Consider the following 13,593-nt stretch of genomic DNA (forward strand, 5'->3'; position numbering starts at 1 on the left):
CAATGCCATAAAAAATTCTTAAAAATTAAGTCAAAACTCATCTGCAGCCTTGACACCTTCTGTCACCCTGGTGCAGCCAATGTCTCAGTGCCAGGCGTGCGGCATCCACCTTCCCACCCCCTCCAGAAAGCCACGGGGTACACAGTCCAAGTAGGAGCTTACTTTTCTTGCTCTTGTCATTGGTTAATCTTTTTTCTAAAGGCAATGCCAAGAGCCCCGGTGTGGCTCAGTCGGCTGGGCGTCATCCTGCTCACCTAAGGGTTGCTGGTTCAATTCCCAGTCAGGGCTCATGCCCAGGTTTCCGGCTCGATCCCCAGTTAGGGGCATGCAAGAGGCAGCCAATCGATGGTTTGCTCGCACATCAATGTTTCTCTCTCTCTCCCTCCCCCTTCCTCTCTTTCTAAAATCAATAAAAAGCCTTTAAAAAAAAAAAAAGGTAACACCAAAGGAAAGAAAGAAACAAAGAACCCATGCTTTGTTAAAAGCCAGAAGAGCTGGACTAACAGTAGAAGTCACTGAAGAATTCACTTTCTGGGAGGTGATACCCATTTGGTAACGTTGAAATGTGCAAGTACCTGGGCTCAGAGGGGGACAGGTCACCCAGTCCGCAGATGCCTCTGGCAGATCCTGCCCAGGCTACTGAGTCACAGAGACATTACCCAGCAAAAGTCCTGGAAGAGTCTGAATAACTTCTTGGGGTCCACAGCTGCGGATTCTGCCGTCTATGATGAATTAGAGCTCTACCTAATTACATGTTTTTCAGAAGTGCACTGAAGAGAAATGGCTTGAGATTATTTTTAGCTTATTTTATGGGAATGAAAATTAGACTTCTTTTTGACAACTCTCCAAGTGACTACATGAGCAAGTAAAATTTTGGTATGATTTCTCTTTTCTTGACTCCCCTGCATTAATAGATATGAATGACAGTGACAGATTAGAAAATGAAGACCCTGTTCTGTGAATTATGAGACGTTTCACAGCTAAACACTGAGCCCATTAGCTCTCCCTTAATGATCCAGGCCTGTCCTGAGACTTGCTGGTGGTGCCACACTTTTTCCTTGCTGGAGTGACTCAAGAACACAGGTGACCCACTTCTGGACCATGATGTCAGTGCCTTGGAGCTGTGACTTGGTCATTAGACCATGGATACATGGCTCCCATCACTTCAGATTTATTCGAGGCTTTATAGGCATGAATTTTGATTTAATTTCGGTCTCTCCAGATGCAGCGGTGAACCAAGGTGAACCAACGTGAACCAGGCCTCTCTGGACCGTGTCGCATGAGCCTTCAGCTTGCCTCCAGGATGGGCATCGCTTTAAAAACAACCAGCGGCGCTCACTTCCAAGAGCCGGTGAGCAAACACATTATTTACAAAGTATGTAATCAGGGAGCCCGATCCAGCTCATTAACTGTCTGACATCCCACTCTTTGTTTAGACAGTTTACTGGCTATGGACGTTCGTATGGGATCTGTCGTTTACACTGCCTGATAATAAAACTTAATTGAAATTTCATTCCTGTACAAGCAAGATGCCAGTTTAACAGATGGTCTGTAACGGTTATGTCCACGTATTTTATATTGGATGGTATCACATACAATTTCTCACAACTGCTATTCATTTAAATGCTGCGTTCATTTGAGGCATTTCTTTCGCATTAAAAACCTTATTGTTTAATACGACTGTAAAATCCATCGTTGAAATTAATCATTAAAATTATAAAAATGATTGAAACAGTCCCCCTGAAACTAAAGAATAATTAGTGATTAAAACCTGAGCTGCATTCCTGAGGAGAGAGAATATTTGCACAGACACATCTAGGCCCGTGTGTGCCAGGCGGGTACTGGCACACGGAAAGGGCAGAGTGCACAGCGCGCGTATCGTGGTTTAACATGTGACCCGTCTCGAAATTTTAATGCTTCTTCAATGATTCCAAAATCTTCTTTTATGTTCTTCATTAACCTTTATTTTGAGGCCCCTGATTTCACACTCTGTCCTCGGGATGCCAAGAGCTCCCGCTCTTGAGGTTGGGGTGGGAAGGGGTTTGCGGGAGGGAACCCGTCAGAGGCACCGGGTAGAGAGAATTCCAGATCTTGTCAGAGAACCGGGTGGCATTCGGTGCTATTAGAATACTTCTCATTAAAGCTCATTTTACTTGTTAATGAGGCCATTAAAGGAGCTTCGCAGTGCAGTTTGAAAGTACAGGGTATTGACTTCAGCTGGGAAAGCTGACTGGTTGGTGTATCTTCAACCTCCCTCTCCCTCCTTCTTTAATAATTTCAGCCACCTACTGCTCAGGTTTTTTTTTTCTTTACCACCCAAAATCTATTCTGGGAAAAAGTTTATTTTATTTTATTTTATTTTATTTTATTTTATTTTATTTTATTTTATTTTATTTTATTTTATTTTATTTTAATTTTATTTTATTTTATTTTATTTTATTTTATTTTATTTTATTTTATTTTATTATTTTATTTTTTTTATTCTGGGAAAAAGTTTAAATAAACTCATTCATCCTAATGTAGAAATAACTGATAAGACTCAAAACAGTGATTTCCGGGGATGGGGCGGAGGGGTCCATGGGGAAAAAAGAGGGACGTCTGTAATACTTTCAACAATAAAGATAAATTTAAAATAAACCTTCAAAACAAAAAAAGCCCACAATGATTTTTCCAAGGGTACTTACATTTCCGACCCTTTCTGAAACAAGGGTGTCTGACAGTGAAATAGCAGGCTCTGGTGAGCAAGCGGAGCCCTGGCGTCCGTGACATCGTACCAGCCCCGGGGGGCTGTCTTCATAGGTCCCCACCTCTCACCCTGCGCCCCACATGTCAGAAACACGGCGCTGAAATAAGGAAACGTACCCCCAGGCCGTTCCTAGATGGAATGGGGGGGGGCAAAAGAAATGCAAAAGGTGGGAAAAGTGCAGAGTCTGCAGAAGGTGTGGCAAGTCCACTCGGGATTTCTAGGAGAAACGGGCTACCCAGGGATGAGAAAGGAGAGGAGGGCAGGGAAGCTGCATGAAATGTTTCTGCCTCTCGGGAGAGCCCCTGGCTACCAGGGGACGCCCCAGCGACGCCTCTGCAGTCACCTCCGCCTTGGGCCAGAATGCCAGTGGGCGACGGAGTCCCATCACCCCATTTCCACTTGCTGCTTGGAGCCCAGTTGCCACTAACTTCCTAGGAGGGAAGGACACCATGCTCGTCTCAGCCGCCAGCATGTCCCCAGCACTTAGCACAGTGCCTGGCACAGAGTCAGTATCCAATAAATGTGTGTTAGATTAATAAATGAAGAAATGAGTATGTGGTTTAACAGCTATTAAAGAATTGTAACACAATAAAACTATCTTGAAAGAAATAGTTTCCCACTATCATTTAAAAAATATATTTCAAAATGTATTTCAGGCATTGAGAGAGCTTCGATCTCATGATTAAAGTGGTTGTTATTGTAAATGTATATGAGACTCAGGGAATTGAGCTAAATCTATACTAACCTAGACATAGACTGAGGTATTCAATAATTATTTAAAAAATTGTGCCTCCAAACTGAGAAGTCTGTAAAATTTCCACGCATGATTGACAGGTTGCCTGATACCTGATGAAGTTTTGACCCCAGGGACCTTCCCTTTTCTAGCTGAATTAGAAACTGCCCAGGGCAGAGGGGGCTGTCCATGCACATGAACAAACCACTAGGCTAGCATTTTGTTCACACTTGACCTGTGGCAGACCCAGTACTAGGGTCTTGCATAAACAGTAGGCAAGAAAAAGGCCCTGCTATTAAGGATCTCAACATTGAGAACACTGAGACTACATAGTCTATTTTCCAACTGCATAGCTATAAAATTAGAGATGCGCTGGACAAAATTCTAAGGTTACTCCCAGCTGTAATCTATAAAAACAAATGATGTAAGTAGGAGCGACCTAGTAAAAATACCTGACAATCTGCTCCTCTCTCAAAGCAGTGACACTGGGAAAATGTCACCTAAACATTCTGAGAACACTGAAAAATTAATCAAAGGCTCTCGATAATACGAAGAGCACTTATTCGAGAAAAATGACCGAACAAATTGGCAGTTACAGAACAGTCACGGGGACCTGGCAGAGGGAATATAGTCAATAATCCTGTAAGAACTGCGCGTGGTGCCGGGTGTGTACTGGACTTATTGGGGGATCACTTCCCAAGGTGTACACCTGAAACTAACAGAACATTGAATGTCAACTGTAATTGAAAAATGAAAAAATTAAACAAAACAAAACCAAAAAAACAAGAAAAAGGACTGATTTTTTTGGTTAGAACAGTAAGATTTATAGTGGTTTAAGTTGCCCTTTTTCCAGAACTCTCTCCCCAGTTCTGCACAGCCTTGAAAGCCAAAAACTGCTCAATAATATGCCTTTTTGATTTCAGAGAGAGGAAGGGAGAGGGAGAGGGAGAAACATCAATGATGAGAGAGTCATTGATCGGCTGCCTCCTGCACACCCCCTACTGGTGATCGAGCCCACAACCCGGGCCTGTGCCCTGACCAGGAATCAAAAATCTAAACATCTCCAGAACAAGTAAAGATATTGGGTTAGTAAGAAAAAAATTTTTTAAAGGAAAGGCTCAGCTCCAAATGGCTTCAGTGGTAAATTCTAACATCGATCCTTCACAGACTCATCCAAAAATTCCAAGAGCAAGGAACAGTTTCCCCACCATACACGAGGTCAGTATTATCCTGAAAACAAAACCAACAAAAACATCCTAACAAAACTACAAACCAATATGAATTTAGATACAAAAAATCACCAAAAAATACAAGCAAGCAAAAGTCACCAACACATAAATGATCACATCCTATACCACCAAGAGGGACCCATATACAAATATCAACTGCATTTCTATACTCTATCAATGAACAAGCCAAAGATAATATTAAGCAAGCAGTTCGAGTTGCAATAGCTTCAGGAAGAATAAGGTGTTTGGGAATAAATTATAGACATAAAGTGCAAGACTTGTAAACTAAAAACTTCAGAACACCACTGAGAGAAATTAAGGAAGCTCTAGCTAAGTGGAAAAATATGTTCATGGGCTGGAAGGCTTAGTGTCGTTCAGATGGCCCCCTTCCCCGTGGCAGCCAAACTGTCTTGTATTTTTGGCATATTTTACTGGGAGTTTTCTGCACCGTTCCCAGGGGTAGGAGATTTGTAATGATCTGAACTGTGATGGGTCTGCCCTCTCCCCCAGGTGGACAGGATTCTGTCTTTTTTCTTTCTTCCAGCCAAGATGGGTCTTTGGTTCTGTCCTGGGGACAAGAGTCTGTTGTCCCTCCCCCAGTGGCTCAAGTCTTCCGTTTCATAGGGGAAACGGGGAAAAGGGATCTGGGGAGAGGGCCCCTCAATCCTTCCCTGGAATGGTGGCTGCTCCCGTCCTCAAGGCCGCGCTGCCCGGGAAGCTGCCTCCGGCCTCTCTCCCCCTGAACCTTCCCGTCAGCACACGGCGAGGTCCACGAGCGGGTGGGACTCCTCTTGTACCTCTGACTCCTGGGGATTCGTTCCTCTCCTGCTAAGCCTGTACCCGACCTTGAGCAATTTGGTACAAGTTTTAGCTGGAATCGCATTCACTGCTTCTCTGGCAGCCTCCCTCTCGCACAGGTGAGCAGAGCTCCTGACCCTGGAGGTGCTCACCCTCCCTCACCCCTCGGACAGCTGGTGGCCTGCGCCTGCGGCTCTGATAGATCCGAGGAAGGTTACGGTTTTGCAGGTTATCTGACCTTCTCTTGTTGGAGTGGGAGCAGCTCTCTTTCCAGCCTCCTGCATCCTGGGCAGGAGCCCAATGTTCCCACACATCTCTGTAGGACTCCTCAATCTGGAGCGAGGAATAATATAAAATCAACAAACAAAACAAAATAACACTGCTAGCAAAGACTCAAATAACATGGTGCTGTAATATGTTAAAGTAATGGGAAACAGAGGCCATATTCTGAAAATATTATTAAATATGAACCATAACATAGTAAAAGTACAAACTATGAAAGACAGCTAATAATTAAGATTATTTTTAGCTTTGAATTTTAAAGTGTATAATGCTACATAATTATAGAACCTACGTTCCTATCACTATGTGTGAGATGACAATGACCAGTGGAAACTGCAACCTGAGGCTGAACTATCCAGCCAAAACTCTAACTATGGCCAGGGCGACAGGTTGGTAGACATAAAAAAGATTTATCTCAATATGTAACCACGCAGAAACTTCATTTCTTTAATGTGCTCTTTTCTCTTGTCTTTCCTTTTGATGCAAACTGGCCTCATCCGGCCCCTGACTCCCCGCCTCCCTCCCCCTCGAACATCCACCCTCTTAATCATTAAGCCCTCGGGACAATGAGGGTCTGGTCAGCATCAAATAAACTTGGGAACAAAGTCTCTGATTTGTTGACCACAGAACCAGTTTCAGTCAAACTAGAGATAACATCTAGGCCTCAGCTGGGTTTCAGCTCCAGGCCCTGAACATCAGAACAGTCCCACCCACTGCGCCCTTTCAAAACCAGACAGATGATGCCATGGCTGGTGCCAGGACCAGGTGCCCTGATCCACTACCCCCTACCTAGTGCCGACAGATCAGTGGAGACCATGACCCTCATCACGGCCCTAACTGCCTCAGTCCCCTACGTCGGCCACCCCCTAGAGCCACCGGGAGCCAGAAGTTAGCACACTAGCTCACCTGTGCCTCGTGGTTTGGTACCATTTCCTTAAATAAACCTTTACTTTCTTTGCTGCGAACTCCTGCGAACTGGGTTTGGATGGGTGCAGGCAGATGAACCCCTTTAGTTGGGTAACAGATATAACTCCTTTCCTAGCCAGATCTCTGGCCTTTGAAACTCAAGGTTAAGTCAAAATTAATCTTTAAATTGCTTAAGATTACTTTTCAACTACTATTCTGAGCAAAAATGGGCAAAGGGCTCAAATATATATTGAATGTCTACAATACGCCGGACCGTGGTTTGGTGTGTATCAGAGTCACACGGACAGGCTTTGGTGTGTATCAGAGTCACACGGGGCTCTTGGTGAAATACAAAGAGCCCTGTCCTGCCTCAGTGCAGGTGGCTTCTGTATCTTTATTACTTTCTAGGTGACTGGGATACACATCAAAGTTTGAAAACCACAGTGGCAGGCATTTAATAGACATCATTCCATTAAAGCCTGTATTTGTACTAAAGTAAACGGTGGCGTATGTCGTTTACAGGTGAAGACACTGGGGCTCAGAGTGACTGAGTAGCCAGCCCAACGTCACAAAGCAGATAAGTGGCAGACTCGTCATTAAAAGCCAAGCCTGTCACCTTCAAACTGACCCTCGGCCAGCTCTGTCACACAGGCCCATCACGGTCACTGTCCCCTTTCAAGGACAGTGGACACGGAAAATCTGTTCCCACTGAGCCGGAAAGCAAAGCAGCACTGTTTCCTAGGACAGCTGTTCTGTTTTGCCTTTTTAAAAAATACAAACCCAGTGGATTATAAAAGTCTTCATTCCTGGAGGATCGGCTCATTGAACCTCCCGGATTGCCATCCACGTGTCTGTAGGGAAGCTGGAGAATTTTCAGAAACAGGTAATTAAGACCCAGAGGGGAAGCCAAGATTGAAAAAGAGCTTCCTGGGGACAAGGGACAGAGTGCCTGCCAGCAGGCGTCACACGGGAATCCCCCAGAAAAATGACGTGGGACAGAGGTGGTTTTCTCCAAAACCTACCAGGAAGGGAGAGGGAGGAAGGGCCCCCGTGGGCATAAACAACGTCAATTAAGGACAAGAAAGGAAAGAAGATGCTCTTGGCAGCCAGAGGGAGATGGAAGGAAATGCCCTTTTATTGTACCATCAGGGGGAAAATGAACACCAGCGAGGCCCATTCTAGGCCCATTAAGAAATGCAGGGAGAACTGGATCAACAAGCCCATTAGGACGCTAAGACGGCAAAACGTCTGCCAGGGGGAGAGCCACAGAAAACGAGAACAATTTATAAGCACATTTCTCTGAGAGGCCTGGGCCACAAGGTATTATAAAGATTGCGAGACGGGATTGTCGCTGGCAACAGAGTCTGGGATGTGAAAAGCTTGGTGTGATTAATGTTTAACCCTCAAACCCAGCTCAACTCTGTCCTGGATTAGGAGGCTCTCAATGTATTTTCTGCCAAAAAGAAAAGAAGAAAAATAACTTTTTGTTGGGGATTTCTATAGCACGCAGGCGATATTCTGAGTTATCGGAACATGCCATCTGGTGTTTAACCAATTCCCACACCTGGAGTCCCTAGTAAATTCCCTGAAAACGTGTGAGTGCTGTGTCTGGAAGGATCTATAAATGACAAAGGGCCTGGCAGTTTTCAATGGACAATTGAAACAGTTTTCCCAGTTTCCCTGAGGTCACAGCCTCTGCTCCATGTGACGGACTGTGGCTCCGTGGTCCGACCAGGGGTCGGCTGCTGGGATTTCCCACCGAAGAGAAGCTGCCCTTCGTTCATCCAGCACCTTCTTCAAGCTGCACCCTGCTCGCTGTGTCTTACCTGACTGTAGTCTTTACCTCCAGACCAGGCCGCGGCCCATCAGCATTCCACAGTCATGAAATCAGTGACGTGGTCGCAGCCGCATTTTCAGAAACGAAACAGGGTCCAAAACACAGCTTCGACCACATCGTACGTGGCATGATTTCGTATGCTGTTTTGTGACAGACGTGTATGTCCAGGAGTGCATGTGTATGTGGTCACAGCAGGACACATATCCCCTACTTGGACGAAATGTTCCAAAGCCAGGACGCTATTCCTGCTCGAAGAAGCTTCTCGGGGTTGCCCTGACCCTGGCTCCTCTGCCCTCCGGCGTGTCCTGCATCCACCGCAAAACCTACCTTTCCACCTGCGCCTTGATGCTCTAACTCCCGTCCGTGCCTCCTCCCTTCCTTCAGCAAATAGTCACCCTCTGCCAGGTCCTGGGCTCACAGAAACAAGGGACAGCGTCCCGTGGGGCGGGGCTCGTCCCCAGTCCTGGGGTCCGCCCTGCTCTCCCCCTCACCCATGCTGTCAAGATGAAATCCTCCAACCCCTCAAGCTCCTCTGACCTAGGCCCACTGCCTCCATCCGAACTTCTTTCCCAGCGTCAGCGTCTGGTTCCAGCTGCCTTTCGCACAAACCTGGAAATAGCTGCCCGCGGCCCACGTTGATTCTGACTCTGCTGCTCCCCCCACCGCTGACACTGTTTTCACTTCTCCCCCCCCCGGAGCTCAGCCCCCCCCTTCAGGCTGCGGGGCTTCGCTGGGGCCGCATCGGGTCCCCTTCCCGTTGCCCCGGCCCCTTCCCGCTCCAGCTCTCAAGGCAGAATTCCTCTCTGCAAAGGGCTTTCTAGCCACTTGTCCTTTATTTAGGATGTCCCCAGGGACTGTTTCCATCACTTTACTTGAAAGCCTATTTCACAGTCTAGTAGGTCTCCCTGTCTAGAGAATTTTTCCTATCTTCTTCTAAAAATGTTCTTTTCTTAATTTTAATCCATTATTCCTAGTAATGCCACTGATACCACCATAAACGATACTTCGACTTTTGGCAAGTATATATATCTTCTCCTCGTTTAACTGAAGTCTGTATTTAAATTAATCCTCAGGCATCACTTAATCTCACTGTCCATTATCGAAGTCGAGCAGTTAATCATCACACATACTCCTGAAAGCAGCTGAGCTCTAACGTGAGCGCGGGACCTTTCTCTTGCTGGACTGACCCAGGGATGAACAGGGACTGTCCAATCTGATGGACGACCCCACCTCACTCGAGTTCCTTCCTTCATCATAGAAGGAAATCAAAACATTTAAGTAAAACATTTTTTACAAGTTATGACATATTTTCTCTACATGCCATCTGCCTCCTCCATTTGCTCATTTGATATTTATTGAGTCTCTACCTGGTCCCAGTGCCTCTATTAAGGGCTGGGGATCGAAGGCGAGCAGAGCAGGCCAGCTGCCCGCTGTCTAGCCGGGGAAGCAGATTTGTCCTGCCGGCGTTACACGACTGTTAACACGATGGGGACAGCGGCTGCCGTGGTGGGAAAGATCAGCTCTGGTTGTGAGTCTGGACCATGTCCTCAGAGAAGCTGACACCGACCGTGGACCTTAAAGGGATGACTAGAAACATCTGAGGTGGAAAGAGCAGGAGGAATATTCCAGGTAAAGGAGGAAGCCTCTGGGAATGCGCAGGCTCGAGAGAAGCTCCCTCCCAGGGAACAGTGAGAGGAACAGCAAGGCTGGAGCCGGGAGTACTGGGAAATGACCTTGACCACCGGGCACATGAGGAATTGAGCGCCCATCCTGAAGCCAGCTGCCAATCAGTGGGTGCTGGGTATTTTGTTTGTGTTGTCTTGTTTTGTTTTCTAATATGTTTTATTGATTTCAAGGGAGAGGGAGAGAGAGAAACATTAATGATGAGAGTCATTGATCGGCTGCCTCCTGCACGCCCCCTGCTGGGGATGGAGCCCACACTCCGGGCCTGGGCCCTGACCAGGAATCGAACCTCGATCTCCTGGATCAAACAGGTCGATGGTCATCCGCGGAGCCACTCCGGCTGGGCTCAGTGGAGGTTTTTAATGGGGGATGGAGGGGGGGCTGGTCCAGGGTTGTCTTAGGCAAGCCCAGGGGGAAGCAGTTCAGAGAGCAGGCAGGGGAGACAGTTACCGAGCACCATCCATTTGGAGACTGTCGCCACACTGCAGGCCAGATCATATATATATATATTTTAATACATCTTTATTGATTTCAGAGAGAGGAAAGGAGAGGGAGAGAGAGATAGAAATATCAATGATGAGAGAGTCATTGATCGAGCCCGCAACCCGGGCATGTGCCCTGACCGGGAATCGAACCCCGATCGCCTGGATCCCAGGTCGATGCTCAACTGCTGAGCCACGCCCGGCCGGGCCAGATCATGTTTTTTAAGGAAAAAAAGGTATGTCCCCTTCAGAGAAGAAAAGGTTATATATAAAAAGGGAAAGTAACTGCTTCTCTTAAACATAGATCGTCACGGGGGAAAAGCATTTCGCAAATGGATGTTCTGAAATATTTCCACAGCTGTATAATTTTATTGCGAAGATTGAGTGTCACCGAGAACCACTCTCTTTGGATGTGGAATTTTCTAACATATTAAAGAGTTTCAGTGGGGCCCAGGCCAATGTGGCTCAGTGGCTAGAGAGTCGGCCTGCGCACCGAAGGGTCTCAGGTTTGATTCCCGGTCAAGGCCCCAGCCCGGCTGCACGTGGAGGCAGCCAGTCAGTGTGTCTCTCACACTGATATTTCCCTCTCTCTCCCACTTCCTCCCTCCCTTCTACTCTCTCTGAAAATCAATGAAAACAATACTCTCACATGAGGATTCAAAAACAGGTTTCGGGGGGTTTTGTCAGGTGCATATGTGCACATGTACCTGTGTATACACACCTTGGATAAGAAATGTGCACATACTAAACATGTATGCGTGTTTCTCTCCCTGTATATATGCACACACTTTCAGAAAACGGTAATATTTCTCTCTGGGTAAACAAAGAATGTTAGACACAAGTAACCCTGGATGAATGAAGTTCCACAGAAAAACAAGCCCTTCAAAGAGCTGGGACAGCATCTTGACCTGAGGGTGGCAGACATAGAGACAGGCTGGCCAAAGAGAAAAAGGTTTGGACGAGAAATCATGTGAGCCTTAGGGGACAGTGTAGGTTAGCAGGACATCGTGGCATCTGAAAGAGCCCCAAATGTAGAAACAAATCACTCAGTCTAAAAAGTATCCCGCTCTGCTCAAAATTATACGATTAAAATCGCATCAGTGGAGTGTGGAAAACAGTGTGGTATTCCCCCCAAAAATTAAAAATAGAATTCAATAATTCCACTTTTGGATAGATCCCAAAAGAACTAAAGGCAGAGTCGTAAAGAAATATTTGTACACTCACGTTTGTAGCAGCATCATTCACAAGAGCTGAAATGAGAAAGTAACCTAAACGTCCATGGTGCCAGAAACCAAGAGTGACCACAATTCTTCCCTTCAATCCTAAAAGCTAAGAGATTGTTTTTTTAAATTGCTAAGGTAAAAAATAAGAATCCCTGCAATGCTTCAAAACAGTAATAGCTGGTAGCTAGGGCGTCGTGCCTACTGCCTCTATCATTTGTCACCAATTGCGGTGGCACTGTCCCTGATGAGCTTCAGCTGGCACAGAATATCAGCTACACCTGGCTGCCATCCAGGTGGCGGAAAACTCTAAGAGCAGCAGATTCCTCTCACATTAACAGGCAACAGGAGGACTGCGGGCATTTTTTCCACTTAATAGTTATTAAATAGAAAATCATTTAAGCTTTTAGAGGTGGAATTCAAAGAAATGTAATATCTTCTCAGAAAATATATTTTTAGCCCTGGCCGGGTGCTCAGTTGGTTCGGGCATTGTCCCCATACTCGAAGGTTGCAGGTTCGATCCCCGATCAGGGCACATACAAGAAGCAACCGATGAATGTATAAATAAGGGGAACAACTCGATGTTTCTCTGTCTTCTCTCTCTCTTTCTCTTGCTCTCTCTCCCAAATCAATCAATAAATTTTAAAAGGAAGAAAGAAAATATGTTTGCAAACCCATAGCGCAGAAAAATCTCTTCGGGAAGGCCGTTTTGCGCATAGCCTCTCGAAATGGACGTTTCCAACTATTAGTCAAGACAGAAGGTCATGCTGACCCTTTGCTCTGGGTCATTCATCTTCTTCCTCTCTTCCCGCCTGGGTTTTGCAAGATTAAAATCACACGCTTCGGACACAGAAGGGAGGCCACAGCGTTTATAAACGAGGTGGGGCCTGGGCCTGGAGAGCACTGTGCCCCAGAGGCAGCGTTCAGGCCACAACACAGCAAGCACGTGCCACCTGTCGGGAGTCACAGCTGGCTTTCTGCCCTCCCCGCAGCTAAGCAAGAACAAATAGCTTCTTCTAGCTCGAGATATCTTCCTGTAGTTACTTTCTAATGTTGCAGAAGTATCCAGCTGAAATTCAGTGGACTATTCCGAGCAAGTTATTATAATGGCCTGCTTAATTATCTGCATCTTACAGCACCCGGAATATCAACTACATGCCTCGCTCGCTTCCTGGGCATCCCTAGTGCCTCTCCCAACATCTGACATGTGGTTGATAATCTAGAGTCGTCGAACAAACGAGTGACAATGAGTGGAGACCACGCCTTGAGAGAGCTGGAATATTTTAAAACTCACAATTGCTCTACATTGCTTAGGAATCAGTACAGATAAAAAAAATTTGTAGCCTAGTCATTTGACTGTACGTCTCGTCAAATGTCCTTTCAGTAACGAGAATGTCATATTTAAAATAAGATATTTGGATTATCGACATCTAGGTTTTTTTTCGGCATCTTTCCCAAGCATGGCATGGCTCCCTGAAATGAAAGTGCACTACGCCCCAGGATCTCAGCACTAGAAAATGTTCAGGCAAAATTTTTAAAGAAAATTTCCTGGACAAAGTGCCAGGAGCAATTCAATCAAAGGACAAACGTTTTCCTGGGCAGCATATTGCTGTCAGAAACCGGAGACTGAAAAGTGTAACTGAATGGAAAAAAATTACTCCTTTCAGTAATTCTAAC

The sequence above is a fragment of the Miniopterus natalensis genome, chromosome 21 (genome assembly GCF_054644295.1).
Source record: "Miniopterus natalensis isolate mMinNat1 chromosome 21, mMinNat1.hap1, whole genome shotgun sequence".
Classification (NCBI taxonomy): domain Eukaryota; kingdom Metazoa; phylum Chordata; class Mammalia; order Chiroptera; family Miniopteridae; genus Miniopterus; species Miniopterus natalensis.